This window comes from Astatotilapia calliptera, chromosome 18 (assembly GCF_964374335.1).
Source record: "Astatotilapia calliptera chromosome 18, fAstCal68.1, whole genome shotgun sequence".
Taxonomy (NCBI): domain Eukaryota; kingdom Metazoa; phylum Chordata; class Actinopteri; order Cichliformes; family Cichlidae; genus Astatotilapia; species Astatotilapia calliptera.
In genome coordinates, this window is record NC_137439.1 from 3,884,897 (window position 1) to 3,902,636 (window position 17,740).

At 41.9% G+C, this 17,740-nt stretch overlaps 1 protein-coding gene and 1 long non-coding RNA gene across 5 annotated transcripts in view; one reads left to right on the forward strand and one right to left on the reverse strand.

The window, feature by feature from the left end:
* kcnq3 (potassium voltage-gated channel, KQT-like subfamily, member 3) overlaps positions 1-17,740 on the forward strand; it is a 116,622-nt gene that overhangs the window by 61,256 nt on the left and 37,626 nt on the right. The window lies entirely within an intron of this gene.
* LOC145422018 (uncharacterized) lies at positions 8,855-13,313 on the reverse strand. 2 transcript variants are annotated; one of them, XR_013903387.1, is made up of 5 exons: positions 12,973-13,313; positions 12,512-12,621; positions 9,482-9,756; positions 9,278-9,375; positions 8,855-8,960 (listed from the first exon to the last, which is right to left on the reverse strand). It is a non-coding gene; the product is annotated as an uncharacterized LOC145422018 (long non-coding RNA). The 2 variants fall into 2 exon arrangements; XR_013903386.1 differs by having other exon boundaries at positions 12,512-13,313.

Genomic DNA, 17,740 nt, shown 5'->3' on the forward strand with positions numbered 1-17,740 from the left:
ATGGATACCTGCGTATACAAACAAATTCATGCTTTTCTCCTCAGCAGAGAGCTTCCCCCGATTGAACCACAGCGCCGTAAAATAAGAAGAATGGCGCCTAATTAGAGACTTAAAACAAGACTTGTGCAAGAATATATCATATTTTATATTAGAAAAACATTCTTAGGATATGTAGTGCAAATTGAGAATATGTGCTGTATTATGATAACACATTTTCAGCTTTTAAATCAAAATATAGCCTATTATGTATAAAAAATACAAACTTGTAAAATGTCACGTGTAGATTCATCAGCCAGATGAAGTGTTTACTGACAGTTGGCAGTGGTAGCGGACATCATCACTATTCCAATCAATCCTCTCCACACAGACGAGCGTAAACACACTCGACTATCACTAAATCAAATTTAACGCAAACACAAACACGATTTGTAATGACGCAAGTTCAGTTTACAATAGGGCTCATTCGCTCAGTCAGCAAGTGGCGGTATCCTCGTACACTGGGGAGTAAAGCGCCATTGAACGAAACAGAAGAAGAAGAGCATCTGCACATGGTACGGATCTGTAACGATCTTTTTTTTGTCTACATTATATTGAAATGTTTCACTATTGCAAACATTTTAAGAGATGCGTATTATTCTTAACATCTTAACAGATACTCTGACCCGTAACTATCGTAAAACGCTTCAAGCGGAAGTAGACGCCTTTCGCACATGTGTGGTACGGGTCAGGTTTCCGGGATGGATTGGGTAGCTACACTCCTTGCAAATGCCCAGTCTCATGAACTCTGAACTAAGCTGAGGCAAGCTGAGGCCTGCAGATGTTGTTTTGGGTCCTTCTGTGACCTCCTGGTTGAGTTCTTGATGAAGGATTGTTGGTAGGACAGCCAAGGATCACCACTGATCCAGGTTTTCTTCATACGCCACATACTAAATACTGACAACTTGGTGCCTTAACCTCCTAAGACCCGAACTCTTCCACAACATGCATTTTTAATTTCTCTTTGATATTTGGTCACATTGGGGCCCGATGAATGTAAAAACAAAGAGAAAACAGATCTTTTTTTTACCTTATTTTTGTTTTTGAGAAAAATAAGAGCCACATTATGAGGATATTCGTTTAAAAATTTGATAGAACAGTAGCAGCATAATGTCCTCGTAAGTGAATATCAGGCCCATGTAGGGAAAAATTTAGTATTTTGGTCTAAATAACCCAAAATGTGATGTCCACATATGTGGACGGCAGGTCCTAGGAGGTTAAACGTCAAGTCTTGCTGAATTACTAATATAAATGACTTATATAATAAAGACCTCAGCTTATTTGACTCTATACTATATTTATAGAAAATTTATTTATTTTAAATAAATGTGTAAAAGATCATAATTAACCTAGACCATTGCTATTTCTTAGAAAGTCTTTTTTCTGGAGGAAGTATTTGCATTACATGTTTACAAGTTCAATGGACTAAATAATAAAGAAATTAAGATTAAAATGAATAACATTAAGAATATTCTTTGTATTTGTCGTGCATTAAATGGTCAGATGGTTAAAGGATTTTCAGAGTAAAGTCAACTTGAGTTATTTTTGTGAACTAACCCTTTAAAAGTCCCACATCTAAAAGCTGAATGCTGAAAAGAGGCTTTATTGAGCGCTTCGCCTGCTGCATGGCGTCACGCGGGGGCCATATTGGCGTTTTACTGTCAGGTTTTAAATAGTTTGATGAGTCAGTCGATCTTTAAAGCTGAATGTTTACTGTTGTCCTCCAGAAGTGTTCGTTTTGTCGTCGTCTTTAAAAGCCGACATCTCCCAGAGTTGCAGGTGAATTTTTCATTCGCAGGTAACATTTCAAAGTCATCTGAGGCACGAGATCGAAGAGGAAGCTGAACTTTTACCACAAAGGTCATTTTAGCTTGTAACCGTGGGGCTGTGATGTATAGGCTGCTGTTTGTAGAGCTGCACGTCCTCTCACAGTGTGTGAAGGCGTGGTGTCCTTTATATGAAGTATTGACTGTGTTTCCGCTGCAGAGGATCTGTGGGGGATTTCTGAATAATGCAAAATACTTCATGACCTTGTTTCAACATAAACACACTTAGAGGAAATATTCTAATACGCAAATATCAAAATATTCAAAAACACTTCATCAGAATAATTTGCAAATGTTCTAAAGATGGAGTGACGGCCGAGTCAGGACGGACCTTTTGTTGCTTTTTGATGTTTCGTATGTACTTTCCCCAGAATTGATTCATTAAGTAATAATTAATTATAAATTATCTGTTAATTGATCATATTCTGGACTTTATTCATGAGTAGTTTACTGAGTGGCACAAGTCGTACTTCTTCTAAAGCAGGAACCTCAAAGAGCTAAAAACTGCACTTCCTCTACTGCACAGGTGTCGAACTCCAGGCCTCGAGGGCCGGTGTCCTGCAGGTTTTAGATGTGTTGCTGATCCAACACAGCTGATTTAAATGGCTAAATGACCTCCTCAACATGTCTTGAAGTTCTCCAGAGGCCTGCTAATGAACTAATCATTTGATTCAGGTGTGGTGACCCAGGGTGAGATCTAAAACCTGCAGGACACCGGCCCTCGAGGCCTGGAGCTGGCTCCAAAACTAAGTCCCTCCGACCTTCACTCTTCATAAAAGACATTCGGCCATTTAGAATCTTTGAACGTTTGCGCTATTGGGGACGTGGCTGCTTTAACTGATGCTGACACAGGCTGCGTTAGCTGCTAGCTACCAGCTAGGCTGCACCTCAGCTGGTTGGACTCACTGTGAGAGCCTCAAGTGGACATTAGAGGAACTGCAGATTGTAACTTGATTCGGCTGCTTGGTGTTAATGACTTGATGTCAGCTGCAACTCCAGTAAGATTCACACCTGTGTGAGGAGTGTGGAGCTGTAACATTGTCCTGCATTTAAGCTGCCATTTATCCCAGCATGCACTGCAAAACATGCCGTATTCCCAGTTCTGTATAACCATTAACGCTCTTCGCCATACCCCTCTTCCTCTTCCTTCTTCTGTGCTGAAATAATTGAACTGTCCTCCTCTTCCTTCCTGCTCTAAAATACATTTCCTTCCAAAATATTTCTCCTACCAAAGGAGAGGAGACCCCGCCATCCATGCACGCACACTCTGACGCACACCCCCTCGCAGCGCACAGAGTGTGATATATGCCCACTGTTATCATGGGAAATAAACTGTTGGAGGAGCTTTTTCACTGGCTGGTCGTGGAGTCATAAAGCTGAGCGAGACGGTGGCGAAGGCGTCTCTCTCTCTCTCTCTTTCTGTCTGTCAGCTGAGCTCTCAGCACGGCGGGAACAGTTGGGTTCATTTATGTGTGATTACACCCAGAATCCATCGGGCCAGAGTCGGCCTGACCAACTGTCACTGAGGAGATCAGGGTGCGGTTATCCATTTTCACAAGACAAAGGAGTGTAGCATGTGTCATTTTAGCTCTTTTTGTAACATTTAAACTTGTATTAGACGCATATTCTTGACTTTGTGGTTTCATTAAAAAAAAACACTGTGAGAATTTTCTTACTGCATGTTATTTGTAAAAAACAGCCTGACAGGTGTTAACGAGGAAGAACATGTGAGCACTCGTGCAGTGAAGTTAGGCCGACTGTACGACCATAGAGAGCTTAATGTAGCTTCCCGGCCTACGTCTTCATGGCCACCAGGGGGCGATACCTATAGCTGGAACAAGACTTCTGGGCCCTGACCTCTGCAAACCCCGTCCTGATGAGTTTCTCACTCATTTCAGGTCATCAATGAGTAAAACAAGGCTGATCGTGAAAAATGGCCAGCTAGAAATTTCCAATAAAAATAAATGCGTAGTGATTGGCTGTGTACTCGCGGTGACTAACGTACAACCGAACAGGCTCGACTTGCTCCACAATCACAGCTTCAGGATGCAAATGTTACGGCGTTAATGTCTCCAGTCGCAGGCTGGAAGTAAAACTGGGCCTCTGAGTTGTGATAAACTGGTATTTTGAACTGAAGACAAACAGCTTTCGTGGCATTTTCCCACTTCACGGGCGAGGGAACCGGCTGTCTCCTAGGATGACCTCGGGGCTTCTCAGCAGAGAGCTCTCCATCGATGCAGGAAAACAGATTCTGCTCGCCTTCAGGATGCAAACCGTGGATGAAATCTAAAAGAAGGATGCATCCTGGTGTGTCTGCAGCTGTTTGCTCTCACACCACAGCGCCTACAGTGTCCTCACAGAAGCATTTGCATTGTGAGAAACTAAGTATAGCCTTCTGGCTTTTCGCTGATCCAGACCTCATCATCCTGCCTGACAGCTGAAGGAAGCGCCAGGGGGGACAGACTTGGCACCTCTCGCCTCATTTTCCCAAAGTTTAACTCAATAACCCAGCAGACTGAGACGGAGAAAAACTGAGATGGACCTCGAATGTCTGTGTCAGGACTCGACACTGTCGCGTGTGAATCTTTAGTTAAATCTGAAGCACTCAGAAGACTTGATGGGGTGGCAGTCGACAGAGAAGCACTGAAAGAGATTAAAGTTGAGGCTGAAAGGAGTTGGAGTGGCAGCTGAAACATACACTGTGGTTTGGTTCATAAAAGGACTTTGAAATGCCAGAATTATGTGTCTAAGTGCAGCTGAGATGCATTGACGTCAGGTTGTCACTGGAGGTAAAGCACCAATGACGTTAACTGTCTGTTAGATTTATTAAAGAAAGAGTTTTATGTAGTTAAAGTCAGTGATATTAATAACGGCCTTACTTTTTTCAGTAATGAGTAACCAAACTAATTACTATTTCTATCGTTACAACGCCGTTACCGTTACTAACACGAAAATGCAGTCGCGTTACTATTTTTCAACAAACAGACGGTTGAAGCTGTGTTCAGCTTACCGCATCAGGTCGACGCGTCTTACGTTTCACGCACGCGCAATACAGGAACGTAAGTGTTTCAGTCATTTCAGTGTGGATGAACAACTGTTCTGAAATGATTTCAAATGATAGTGTGGACACCTCCTACCCCTACGATGGAAATATTTATACTACATTATTGCTTTATAATATTAAAATATAGCTTAAAATACATTTTAATCTAATTAAACATGTATGGTTATAATAGCTTAATGAAAATGCAATTGTTATTATTAAGGTACATTATATAAAATATATATAATTCATCCATAAATACATCTTACCCACTTAAAACTATGATTAAAAAGTATTTTTATTGTTTAGAGTAATTATTAATTGTTACATCAATTACAATTAAATCAAAATTCGACTAATGGATTAACTAGATCAATATTTAGAATATAAACATTTTATAATAATCACGCTCTCTCTCTATATGTGTGTGTGTGTGTGTGTGTGTGTACTACGATATGATCTTTAGTGGTATAATTCATTTACTTGTTAGATAGAAATCATTAATATGATATTGTTTTTATTTGTAAGCATATATTGTGGGAAATGCTTCTAATGTTTTGACAATAACAGAAATCCTCAGTGCTCACCTGGTTGGGCCGACGACATGTGTGTCGAAGGTGCAGCTGTGTAATATCACAGTATATAATATATCTAATATTGTGTATTTTATTGTATTCTGTTGTTATTCATGCCTACATATGTTAGCAGTTATTTCAGGGCTACAAACCAGAAGAATGAATAAGAAACTACAATTGAAATATATATGAGACTGAAACATTAAAAATAATTAGGACTGTGTTTTATATGCACAGTTGTGTATCTTGGTGATCACAGATGATTGGTTAGTCCACCTAATCAATACTTAGTGACAGACGGCGTGTATCGACGACAGACTGCTGCGTTACAGACGGCAGACTGTCTGTGAGGACTCTGTTTACTCCACTCGCCGTCTGCTGCCAACCTGCGAGGAAAACGCGTCCGCAGCCTGCCACGCCGAACCCTCTCTTCCTCAAACTGACCAATCATGTCGCACCTCGCGCCGCATCCCGAACCCGCTCACCCCGCAGCACGAGCATCTCCATGGAAACACACACAGACGAGGTATGAGTGGTGATCCCTGACAGGACCGATAGGAGGGAGGAAGGGAGCCGAGCAGGTGTCGCCATGGTGATCTGGAGACAGAGGGATACTCCAGCGAGCAGCTGTTGCCATAGAGACACAGAATGCATGTCATCCAATGCTCAGCAGGATAGAAATGGAGGAGGATTCAGCGAGAGAGCTCAAATCTGCAAACGCCGATCACTGGCTGGTTAGTCAATGAGTTTACTGACTAAAAATCAATCTTCACTAATGATCAGATCATGTCAAAGTCAGCAAACATAAGACTGTAGCGACCCACTTCTGAAAACCTGCTCCCCAAACCTATAATCACAGCTGTGACCATCACACCAGCTGAAGATGATGTGCTTCCCTCTTTGTGTTTGCACTGATTCATTCTGATGTTCGGGCTTTCTGCTGCGTGAGGACGATTCTTTACTAACAGCTGTAACTCCGTTCACTCGACACCAAAACATCCTCGAGGAGCTCTAACACGAGTTCAGGAGCAAACATCGGTCCAAAGGTGAAGAACAAGAAGGATGTGTGAGCTGTAAAAACAGGGGCTTTGACTGTTTAGATCGGTTTCTTTTTTTTTATGTTTCATTTTAAAGCCCTACAGTAGTTTTTTCTTTGCTTCGCCCATGTGTGCAAACACGCACACGTATGTTCATTTATCATGTTTTTCTTTCTGTCTTCAATATTTCACTCTATACAGTCAGATAGCATAAACACCAAACAACTGAATAATTACTACATATTTTAATTTGATCTTATTTACAAGTTACATATTCATTGTATAAGACGCACTCAAAACGAATGGCGGCATCACGTGTATGTGCCATTCTCATCTGTTATTTTCCTTATAAACATGTATGATAAATAAATAATGCACAACTGTAGAAATCAATGAAAAACAGGAATCCCTGCCAACTCAAGAAAATAAAAATCTTTAGCTGTGAATGCACATAAACGTACATTAAACAAACCACAGACGCGTGTACACGAAATGTTGCCATTCGTTTTGAGATCAGCTTCTACACATAACATCTCAAATTTGTAAGGATTTGACTTTTATAAAAAATATCAGAAGCAATAACAAAAACCAGCAGCTGTGTAGATGGTAATCATCCTGGTACTCGAGGCAGTTTGAAGAGTTGGGGAGCAGACAAGCATACATGAGATTTTTTTATTTTAAATGACCTCACACCCCACCTGCAGTACATCCACAGGCCACCAGGGGCCTTGGCCCACACTCTGGGAATCACTGGTTTTAATTGTTCTTCATTGAAAGTCACCAGCAGAACTTTTTAACATCGTTGAACTGGACGTCTCTGCTGTGTTTGTGCTGTTGGTGCCATTTGGAGAATTTTAATGCTAAAGATCAGCTGACATCACAGATGCGGTGGCCATCTTTTTATTACAGTCTATGTGTCTGTGCACACCGAACTGGAAACCTTTCTGTGAAGCTGTTTTTGTACATACAACTGTTTTTAAGCTGATGCTTCTGGCTTCAGTGTTTATGTGCAGAGTGACCTCTGCAGTAGAGGTCACGTACAGCATGTGCTATGGCTGTAGAGATGTCACAGTCCGTCATGTGAAGTAAATGATGATGTCATGTAGTATTTGTCATTGTTACAGCTGCTGAGGGTGCATGTTCTCCTGCTTCCTCCTACATCATTTTATGGTAAAAATATGGTACCCAGCTGAAGTTTTAAGATGTCTACTTGCCTACATCTGCAGACATTTCCTTTTATTCCTGCTGCTTCCTGCACACCTGCATCTCCAGTGTACTGTAACAGTTCTTCATATCCACCAGGTTCAGGATTAATGAGCGTGCCTCAGAGCGTCACCAGACTGGGCAGCCAAGGTCAGATGATTTCCAGTGCTGTCAGGTGGACTGGAGGCTTCTTTGTTGTGTAATGATGGTGCAGTTTGGACTGGGAGTTTGGGAGAGGATGAGACTGAAGTGTCTGTTAATGAACCTGAACTGTGGCTGCTGAATGACCCTCGAGCTCTTCAGAGGAACATGGCCTTTTGATTTTTCTGTTATTTACCGGAAGGCTTAGGAAGGCTTTGTACCAGCTCAGTGGACTCAAAACCGACACGTTTAACTTTTAAGGTGGTTTGGCAGAAGATCACATCAGGTCCTCGTGCTGTGAGCTGAGAATAGAAATGTATGGCTAGAAGTTTGACTGGAAAACCAGGAAAACCACGGCCTGGTCTGATGAGGCAGTGTTTATGGCGAGGCTGCAGATTGTTGCTGTAGATTTGGCGTCAGCTCCATTGACCTGAGTTTTTCAGAATCACAGTTTTTGTATTTTGTAATGGCTGTTTTCAGCAGGATAATGCAACATGTCACAGTTCAAACCGTTTTAATGGCAGCGTGAATGGAAAGCTAAGAAACTGCAGAGAAAATGTTTCTTTTTACTCGCAGCAGAACCTCAAAGGGAGAATTTTAATGTCTTCAAGAAGTGAGACCGTTTGCTTTTATGTTAAACTACACGTTGTGCTTTGGCATCTGTGCTGGTGTCATGGTGTCAAGCCGGCTCCAACTCAACCTTCTTTCAAGGATGACTTTTTTCTTTTTCATTCAAACCACAACCTTTTTATAAAATTACCCAAGGGGTTTCAGGCTCTGAACCATAGACTGTATATAAAAGATGAAATCATGGTGTCGACTATTTGTTTTGGATTCCACATTTTAAAGGCTCAAGATTCAAGTTTTCATGCTGCAATATTAGTTTTTGAAGCTTGAAGTAACCATATTTAGAAAAAAGGGTGGAGTGATAAGATGTTAACTGGTGCTACATAGCCTGACCTACACAGCAGAGAGCGTCTGCGGGGAATTTACTCACTTTTGGAGGGAGACTCAAGTGGCCACTAGAGGAACTGCACTTTGTTCTGAACCTTTTTCCTCATAGGCATCATTTTTCCAGAGGCTGCAGTTTGACCTGAAGCTAAACAGCAGAAGAAAACGTGAAATTACTCTGATGCAGAAAATGGACGGTTATGTAGCGTAATCTGAGTGATACGTCACCACATTCAGCAGTAGTGTGGAAAGCTGTTTCCACTGCTAGCATTGCTAACGTTAGCCACAATCAGAGAGCTAATCTGGTAGTTTGGATTGTATAGAAGGCTGTGCACACACAATGTCGCACATTTCACACTTCAAACTCAGCTCTGAATGGATACATGAACTGGATTTGTATGGGCAGCGGTCACTGACTCTTACATTCAGATATATATATCAGATACATACACAGTGGAGACTTACTTTCAGAAGTCTGAATGTAGCCAACTAACAGAGGCTCTCCGCTTTGGTGGCTTTGGATTGACAGAATGACGTCGCTGTTCTCCACAGATGTTGTGGTTCTATTGAAGAGAGGAGATAGACAGATGATTGGCAGTTATGATGATGCTGTACCAGCCTGTTGTTGTGAAGGAGGACCTGAGCCTAAAAGCAAAGTTGTAGATTTACCGGCCGATTGTTTCAAGTGGCGGGAATAAGCTTTGTCCATAGAGTGGCTGAGTGAGGAGCTGGATCAGTCAATGCTCAGAGTAGAGCCACTAGTCCTCCTCATCAAAAGCAGCTAGTTGAGGTGGGTCAGCCAGCTGCTTACGATGCTTCCTGGATGCCTCAGAGTTGAGGTGTTTCGGTCATGTCCTACCAGGAGGAGGTCCTGGAGGAGAGATTAGGTCTCTCGGCTGTCCTGGGAACTCCTCAGCATTGCTCCGGATGATCTGGAGGTGGACCTGAAACAGGAAAGCTGCAGGTTGGATGGATGTCTTGATGGTGTCCAGGAACATTCTGCTCTCTTACTCGTGCATTTGCTCTCTGTCTTGTTTTGATTGATTATTTCCTGTAAATTTCATTTGTGGATCTAATTTGGACAAACACAGTGAATCTGCAGAGCCTCATTGACACAGTGTCCTGATGCGGAGCCACAGATTTAAACTCAGGAGAGTTCACAGAAACATGATGTACTGAACCTTTAAATAAGTCAGGCCTGTAACAGCACTTCCTGCCAGCCTCTAAATTGACATTTCTTTTGCTTTAATGCATTCGCACAAGCTAAAATATTGTCCTCAAGCTTTGGCTCAGCTCTCTGCTGCTGCTGCTGCTAACGAGCAGTTTGTTTACACGAAAGTTAAATTCAAACAAGACGAGTCCCTGATTTATCTTTGTGGGTTAAAGCGATCGATGCATAGTAGAAAGCAGACGATTGGCTGCTCTGCTGCAGCTGAAACCGGCCCGAGGCGGTCTCCAGCTGTCCACATCTGTCCTCCAGGGTGGAAGCCTTTTCCTCAGACTTTGATCCAATACGAAGAACATCTTTAATAATGAGTGGCATTTATTCTCATCCCACAGAATCAAAGAAACACCCACTCGCTTTGTGTTCATTTGTTTCTGATCAAACTGAGAAATGTTTCTGTTTTTGCAGCATTTAATGTCTTTTTCTTTAATATAACGTCCCCTAAAAGACGGTGCTGGTCTGTAAGTAAACACATTTTTCACTACGACTTGCTCTAAGCATCCACCAAACCCACACCTGTTTCTTTTTTAAAGAACTCATCCTTTCCTTATTTCCTTCTCACCTTTTTCTTTCTCTGATAATTTCTCCTTTGGCCTTCTTCTTATCCTTGTCTCCTTCCCTGTCTGTATCCTCATTTCCTTCAGCTGTTCTGCTTTTCTTCCTTTACTCATTTCCTTTATTTCATGTTCTTTACTCAGTCTGTCTTTTTTGCCTTGTTTCCTTCGCTGCTTCTGTCCTTCCTGTCTTTGTATCCTTCAGTCTGACCTTCTTAATTCCTTAATTCTTTTATAACGTTTCTCCTTTGCTTCTTTCCTTCCTTTCCTATATCCTTCTTCCTTTCCTTGTTTTCTTTAGCCCATCTGACCTTTTTCATTACCTTTTTTCCTTCTCTGTGCTTGTCATATTTCCTTCAGCTCTTGTACCCTCTATGTCCTTATTTCCTTTACCTCACCCAACCTTCTTCCTCCTTTGTAATTTCTTCTTTCCTTGTTTCCTTTAGGCACTCTCACCTCTTTCATAACCTTATTCGCTTCAGTGCTTCTGTCTTTCTTCCTTTCCTTATTTCCTTTCCTTCCCATACATGTATCCTTCTTCTTTATTATTATACTTTTTTCCTTCTCTATGCCATTATTTTTTCTTTCTTTCCTTACTTCCTTCTCTTCTGTCCTTTGTTTTTGGTTACTTCAGCCCTTCGTTCCTTCCTTCCCTTGTTTCCTTGACTTCATATCCTTACACCTATCCTTGTAGTATAGGAAACCTCGGCCGACTCTCGGGGGGTTCATGTCAGAGGAGCGATGCTCACACAGCATGTTCACGTTTCCCAGTCAGTCGTGCAGCTGAAGCAGTTCCATACGTGCGTACGAGGATTCGTGAACATAGACGTGCTTTCGTGTGAGCGTGGGTGTCTAAACGCTGTGTTTACAGGCTCTTCCTCTCACGTCTGACCTCAGACGTTTAGCTGGCGGCCGACGGTGCCGTTCAGACGTCGGAGGCAGCGAGTCGAGCAGTGTTTCGTGTTAATGAGCGCCGCTGTTGGCCGACTCACTCTGATTGCCTACACCTCCGCCTGCCAAGCCTGTAATGGCTTCCCTGGCCTTGAGGGCACTCAGGTGACAAATTAGAGCGTTTGGCAGGCAAAACCCTCGCAGAACCGATGACACGCGCTCCATGAAAGGACTGCCGCTCATCGGAGGCCCTGCTGAATCGCACAGCTGTGGACTGTCGAGCATATGGACCGAATGAAGAGGCTCATCTAAACCTCTGACGGTCGGCTGAAAGGACGCAGAGACAAAGACGAAACGACTCCAGCTGAAGGGCCTGAAGCTGGAGTGGAAGAGAAACGAGGAATTTTCAGTGTCCTTGCATTGACTCACACATGGCTCAACTAACCAATCACAAAACAGAAGGACTTAGGTGGGAGCCAACCAGAAAGATTGATGATAACATTTAAATCTGTTTTTAATTCAATGAGCAGAAATATTAAAGAAAATACTTCCCAACAATTTATTTCAAATGTAAGGCCTATTTCGTTTGGGTCTTCTGTCCTCCTTTCCTAATTTCTTTATTTCCTTTCAGTCTCTGTCCTTCTTCTTTTTCCTATTTCCTTTGGCTTGTCTGTCCTTCTTCCTTACGTCCATTGGTTCATCCGTCCTCTTTTATCCTCGTTTCCTTCACTCTTTCTGTGCTTCTGCCTTTCACTGACTTTTCTGTTTCTTCACCAGTCTAAATATATTCCTCTTCTTCTTCTTAGATTTCTATTCAGAGGTTCATTTCTGCTGTTTCGGGCAGGTACTTGTTTGGCACACAGAAGGCAGCATAGACGAGCGCCTAGTCCGGTGATGTTCACAGATCGATTACTGGCGCTGTTCTTGTTCTTGTTGTCGAACATAAATAAAAGAATATTAATTCAAACAGATACACCTGCAGGGAGAGAGCGTCTTTAATTTTCTCAGGAAATGTAAAGAAACCATCACCTTATTTCCACTTCCTGTCGGGGACAGTTGGTCGCAGTGACACCGACTCCTCGGCGATGACGTTATCTCTCAGGTTTGGATCTGGGTCAGTGCGTCTGCTTTCATAAATCCTGTAAACAAACACAAATGGCTGCTCGTTAAGAAGCCTCTCCACATCCCTTGGGACGTTTAATAGCACCATTTGTCATCATCGCGCCATTTTTCTGTTGATTACTTCAAAACAGGCCACGACTGTGACGCCGCGTCTGATTGATGAATGAGCATCAGAGAATGATTGATGAGTGAGCGATGCCCTTTAAGAACGACCGATCAAACACAGGAAGTATCCGAGTACTTTTACTTCACTAATCTGTACTTTAGTGTGATGCTACAGCGCGCCCTTCTCTCTGCCTTTAAGTGTGTTCATCTTTCTTCCTTTCCTTTCTTCCTTCTCTGCTTCTGTCCTTCCTTTCCTTATTCACCTCATGTTCTTCACTTCATCCTTGTTTTACTTGTTTCCTACATTTCTTCCTTTCCTTTTTCCTTAAGTCTTTCTGACCTATTTTGTTGTTGTATTTCCTTCATTCCTACTTTCTTTTTCCACTTTCCAGTGGTTCTTCTTCTGTTTTTCCCTCCCTTCTCATTTCCTTTCATGTGCCCTTATCATTTTTGTTTCTCTTCCTTCTCTCGTTCGTGCTTCTTTCATTCCTGCTTTATTTGAATTTGACTTCTTCTTTCTTCCTTGTATTTTACATTTATTCTCACAGAGCTTCAGACTTAGTCTGATCTGTCGGTTTGATTCTTTGTGTGAGTTCGGAGACATTTACATTTTACTGAAGTATGACTGTGGCAGCCATATTTGTCTTTCACTCATCTTTCCAACCAAGAGGCAGGGAGGCGTTACTGAACCTCATTTCCTTTGGAATGACCCTAATTATGCAGCCAGGAAATCTAAGATAATTAGCTCTCGGTATTTGAGATTTGGTCCTTAACTTTTCAAAGATGAGGTCAGTGGACTGCGTCAGTTTCCCCTCCAGAGGAAACTGTGGTGAGAAGTGTCAGTGATTTTAAACTGCTGCAGATCTGCATGACTTTATCTGTTCGCCATGTTCACCCGTCGGCTCCCTCAGCTCTGCTGTTTGAGGTGAATGCTTCGATCAGACCCAGCGAGTCGAGGTGATCTGCATGAGCTGCTCCCATTTCTCCGGCTTTGTATCAGCAGCAGAATAAACATGAGCTCTGACCCAGAGTGACGGGAGGCAGTTTGATTCTCTGCAGTGACTTTCAGAGATGTTTTATTTACAGCGACCTGGAGTCAAGTGGCAGCAGACAAAAACCGATGGTACATTATTTTGGCTGCAGTGTTTTCAGCGTGCATTTCTGCCTTCAAACAGGGACAAAATCTCCAAAGCAGAAAGAATAATAAACCTTCACCTTCCTTTGGTAGCCAAATACACTGGAGACTGGAATAACCAGTAAAGAAGCTGTGAAAGACGAGTGATAGGGGCTGAAGTCGATGGAGAGAGCTCGAAAGTGACAGTCAGCTGGTATTCGGCTAAATCTACCATGGTTTAAAAAATAAAACCCTCTGTGAGCCTGAGGAGTCGCAGAGATCGGGTGAAATGTTTCATTAACGTGTGATCAATCAGTATGATCAATTAGCAAAAACACGAAATAGCCATGAAAAGAAATCATTTGTTCGTGTTCATTGACATCAACTGTCATGTTTTTTTTAATGAAGGCACAGATTCGTTCGTTGGATTTTAACAACAACCCACGATCTTTTAAAACTTGTTTCAAATTAATAAAAATGTTAAAGATACCAAATGAAGCAGAAATTTGTCGGGTGCAGGAGTCAAAATTGTTTAACTGGAAAATTATTAACTCCACCCAACCTTCACCCTCCAAATGTGGAGTTTTTCCACCCATTGAATGTGGACAATATTCATTTCGCAATATTGGAAACAGATCAGTGCATCTGAGACCAGACGGGTGAAAAATAAAGGTTCATGTACAGGAACATAAATCACTAGTTTGGAGGTTGTGACGACCAAACGAACTGCTGATCCATAAAGCTTCCAGTCGAGTTTTGTTTTTATTTTTCTCTGTTTTCCTTCAACCCGTGTTTTTTCACGGCGCTGCAGGCTTGTCTGGACTTTTCTAAGTTTTCTTTAAAAGAAAGGAGCTTTACCCTGCCTACGTTTGCTGCTCATCTGCAGCCACTTTGCAACCCACCTTTACCTCTGTTTCAGCCTGCAGACCTCAGAGCCGTATTACCAAATATAAATTCTTGCTTATGTTAATAATAGCTTTGTTTTGACTAAAGTAGCTTCGTGTTTTGTTAACACTAAACTGCATCTGCAGTTCGTTTTAGACTTTTTCAGGATGAAGTCTCAGACTTATTTGTTTACCTCTCATCCAGCCGGCTGTAACGATACCTCCAACATGAAGTTTGTTTTCTAAACAATCAAAAATAAAAACAAAACAACTGAATATGCCTGAAGTTATTATATGCTTGTGGTTTGAGTTTGCATTTAAAGTAATTTCATTTTTTCCGTTTTGTTATTCCCGGTCAGTTTTTCCTCCTTTGTAATTGTTTGTCCTGCCTTCAGTGGGTTTACCTGTGTTGAAATAATCTCCCCAGTGTCTAATTAGCCCCCCTCCTGTGAGCACGCCCGTGTTCCTCCGAGTGCCCAGACTGTTTTTGTACTCGGAGTTTCCAGACGTCTCCTGGCGCTGCTTGTTTTTCATTACTACTGTTTTTTTTCTCTTTTTTTCTTCTTTAAATGTGACCATAATTTTAAAAAATTACGCTATAATCAATGAGAGCTAAATCTAGTGATTGAGACCACTCAGAAAAATGTGTACTGATGTCATAGATCAATAGAAGGTCATTAGCTCATAGTTACTTTGAGTTACTTTGGGATCTGAATTTTATTTTTCCAATGACCAACAGAATTAAGGCGCTAACATATGTACTCCTCCACAAAACATAGACGAGTCCCCCCACCAGGACAAGACATCTGTACATCTGCATCTTAAGGTCAAAGGTCAAACAATCCAGTTTTGATGTAATCAATGCATTTAAAATATACACATTTTAACTCCACATTTCTTAACTCCAGCTGGCTTCTGTTGTCTCAAAGTTGAGATGAGTTTAACTTACTCTACCTTATCAAATTTAATTTGGCCCATTTCCGACTTTCAGGTGTTTCTCACCTTCCTGCTTCCCCCTCTTGTCTCCTCATCATCAGCAGCCTCAGTTAAAAAAAATGTAAAATAAGCACAGATCACAGGAGTTTTAAGTCACTGAAATGAGTGAACTACAGGGTGCAAAACACTCAAAGGTTTACCTTACTTATCATCTCTACCAGCTAATGTGACTTAGCTGGTAGAGATGATAAAGTGACAGTCTGACCTATCAGATCCCCCGAGATGAAAACCAAGCTCAACATAAGGAGTGTGATCTATTTTTAGGATGAACGACGTCCTTGTTCAAATCATTGAACACTCATAAATCTTTATCAAGCAGACACAGAAGGAGAGATTAAAACAGAGCTCCACTGATCTCGTCCAACCTCTGAATTCAGTCCCGTGAGGCCACTGAGGACTTCATGGTGGGACTGTACGAGTCGATTTGATTGGCGCTTCACAAGGACTGAGAGAAACTCAAAGTCAGCACTCGGCTTGAGTGTGATGCATCCAGCAGGTAGATGTTTTCCTGAGTAATCAGCATCATCTCTGCAGCTTATTGACTCCTCGGCTGCTTTAGGAGACTCTCTGATGTGGGTTTGCTGCTGTGGCTTTTTTAAAGCTAATTAAAAAATATTCTATAATTAGCTTAAATGAATCTGATTAGTTTGACTAATTATCTCATTTTGTTTGCTCAATCAGGGAGTGAGTAAACACTCAAAGTAAGTGAATCACAAAAGTCAAACCGGGCCTGTGATTGAGTCTTGTGACTGAAGACCTCTGTTTTTACAGTAACTAAATGCTAGCTAACATTAGCTTAGACACTACCTAATGGTCATTTATTAATGGTCATCAACAAATAACAGGCCTTTAACACAACACAAACTCTACATAAAGGCCTAAAAACAAGCACTCATGAGGCTTTAGATAAGGCTTATGTGTGCTTTTGTTAGCAATAAAAGGTACACATGCTAAGGTTAGCCTGCTAGCTAAAACGTTGAGTTTTAGTATTCAATTTGTTAGCAGGTAAGCTAATAATAGCACCAGCCAAAGGAAGGAAGTTTTATCCACAAATACTGTAAAAGTTGATCAGAACTCCCAGATCTGAAAAGTGAAGCTAACACAACAATGTTTAAACATGGTTTTTAAATTTGTTTTTTTACTAATGGTGATATCAATAGTGGCTAAAAGACTTTTAGTTATGTTAAGGTATTGCAGGTACGTGGCTACTAACAATGTTAATGTTAACTTGTGCATGATTTTGGATGTGTGACAGTCATGGTGACAATGTAGAGTAAAGCCCAGGCACACGGGCCTAGAGACTAAAGTCCTACTCGTGCAGTGGGACTTAGTCGTGCAGATCTACAGACTGGTCATTGACCCCACTGGCAGCCATTTGTCACTAGGGATAAATTTCACCAGGTGGTTGGCAGAAACTTCTTTGTGATTGCTTTGATTGCTAAAAATATTGCTGGGGTCCTAGTTTGAATGGAAGCGACAAACTTGTGTAGAAACACCGTCCAGCTACTGTCCAATCTGTAGTGAAACTGAAAATACTGAAGATAAGAAATCTGAACCCTGATTCATCCATCGAGTGATTGGGTAAATAAGACTAGAAGTACCAGTCCATCTACTAATCTGTCCATGGTTTATTCTCATGAAGCTGTCTGAAGCTGTCTGGCACACACACATGCACAGATACACAACTACAAACACACCATGCGCCAGTACATCCAGGGGTCAGGATATCCCCAGTGAAACACCATGTTCTGCCTGATCAGCAAATCCCAAATCACAGCCTGAATATCTTTTTCCTGTCTCCAGCTGCTGGGCTGTCCTCGGTGGGGGAGGATGGAGGGAAAGGGGGAGGTGCTGGAGGTGAAAGCCATCACTCCCAACATGGTTTTCTGTCAGGATCGCTGCAAATGCCTGTAAATCTCACCTTCTGTCAGCTTTGAGAAGCAGTGTTGAGGTCAGCAGGGAGTCTCCTGGGAGACGGAGCATTCAGGGAAAATGAATCCATATTTCAGAATGCTTCCCAGATAAATCAATAAGGGC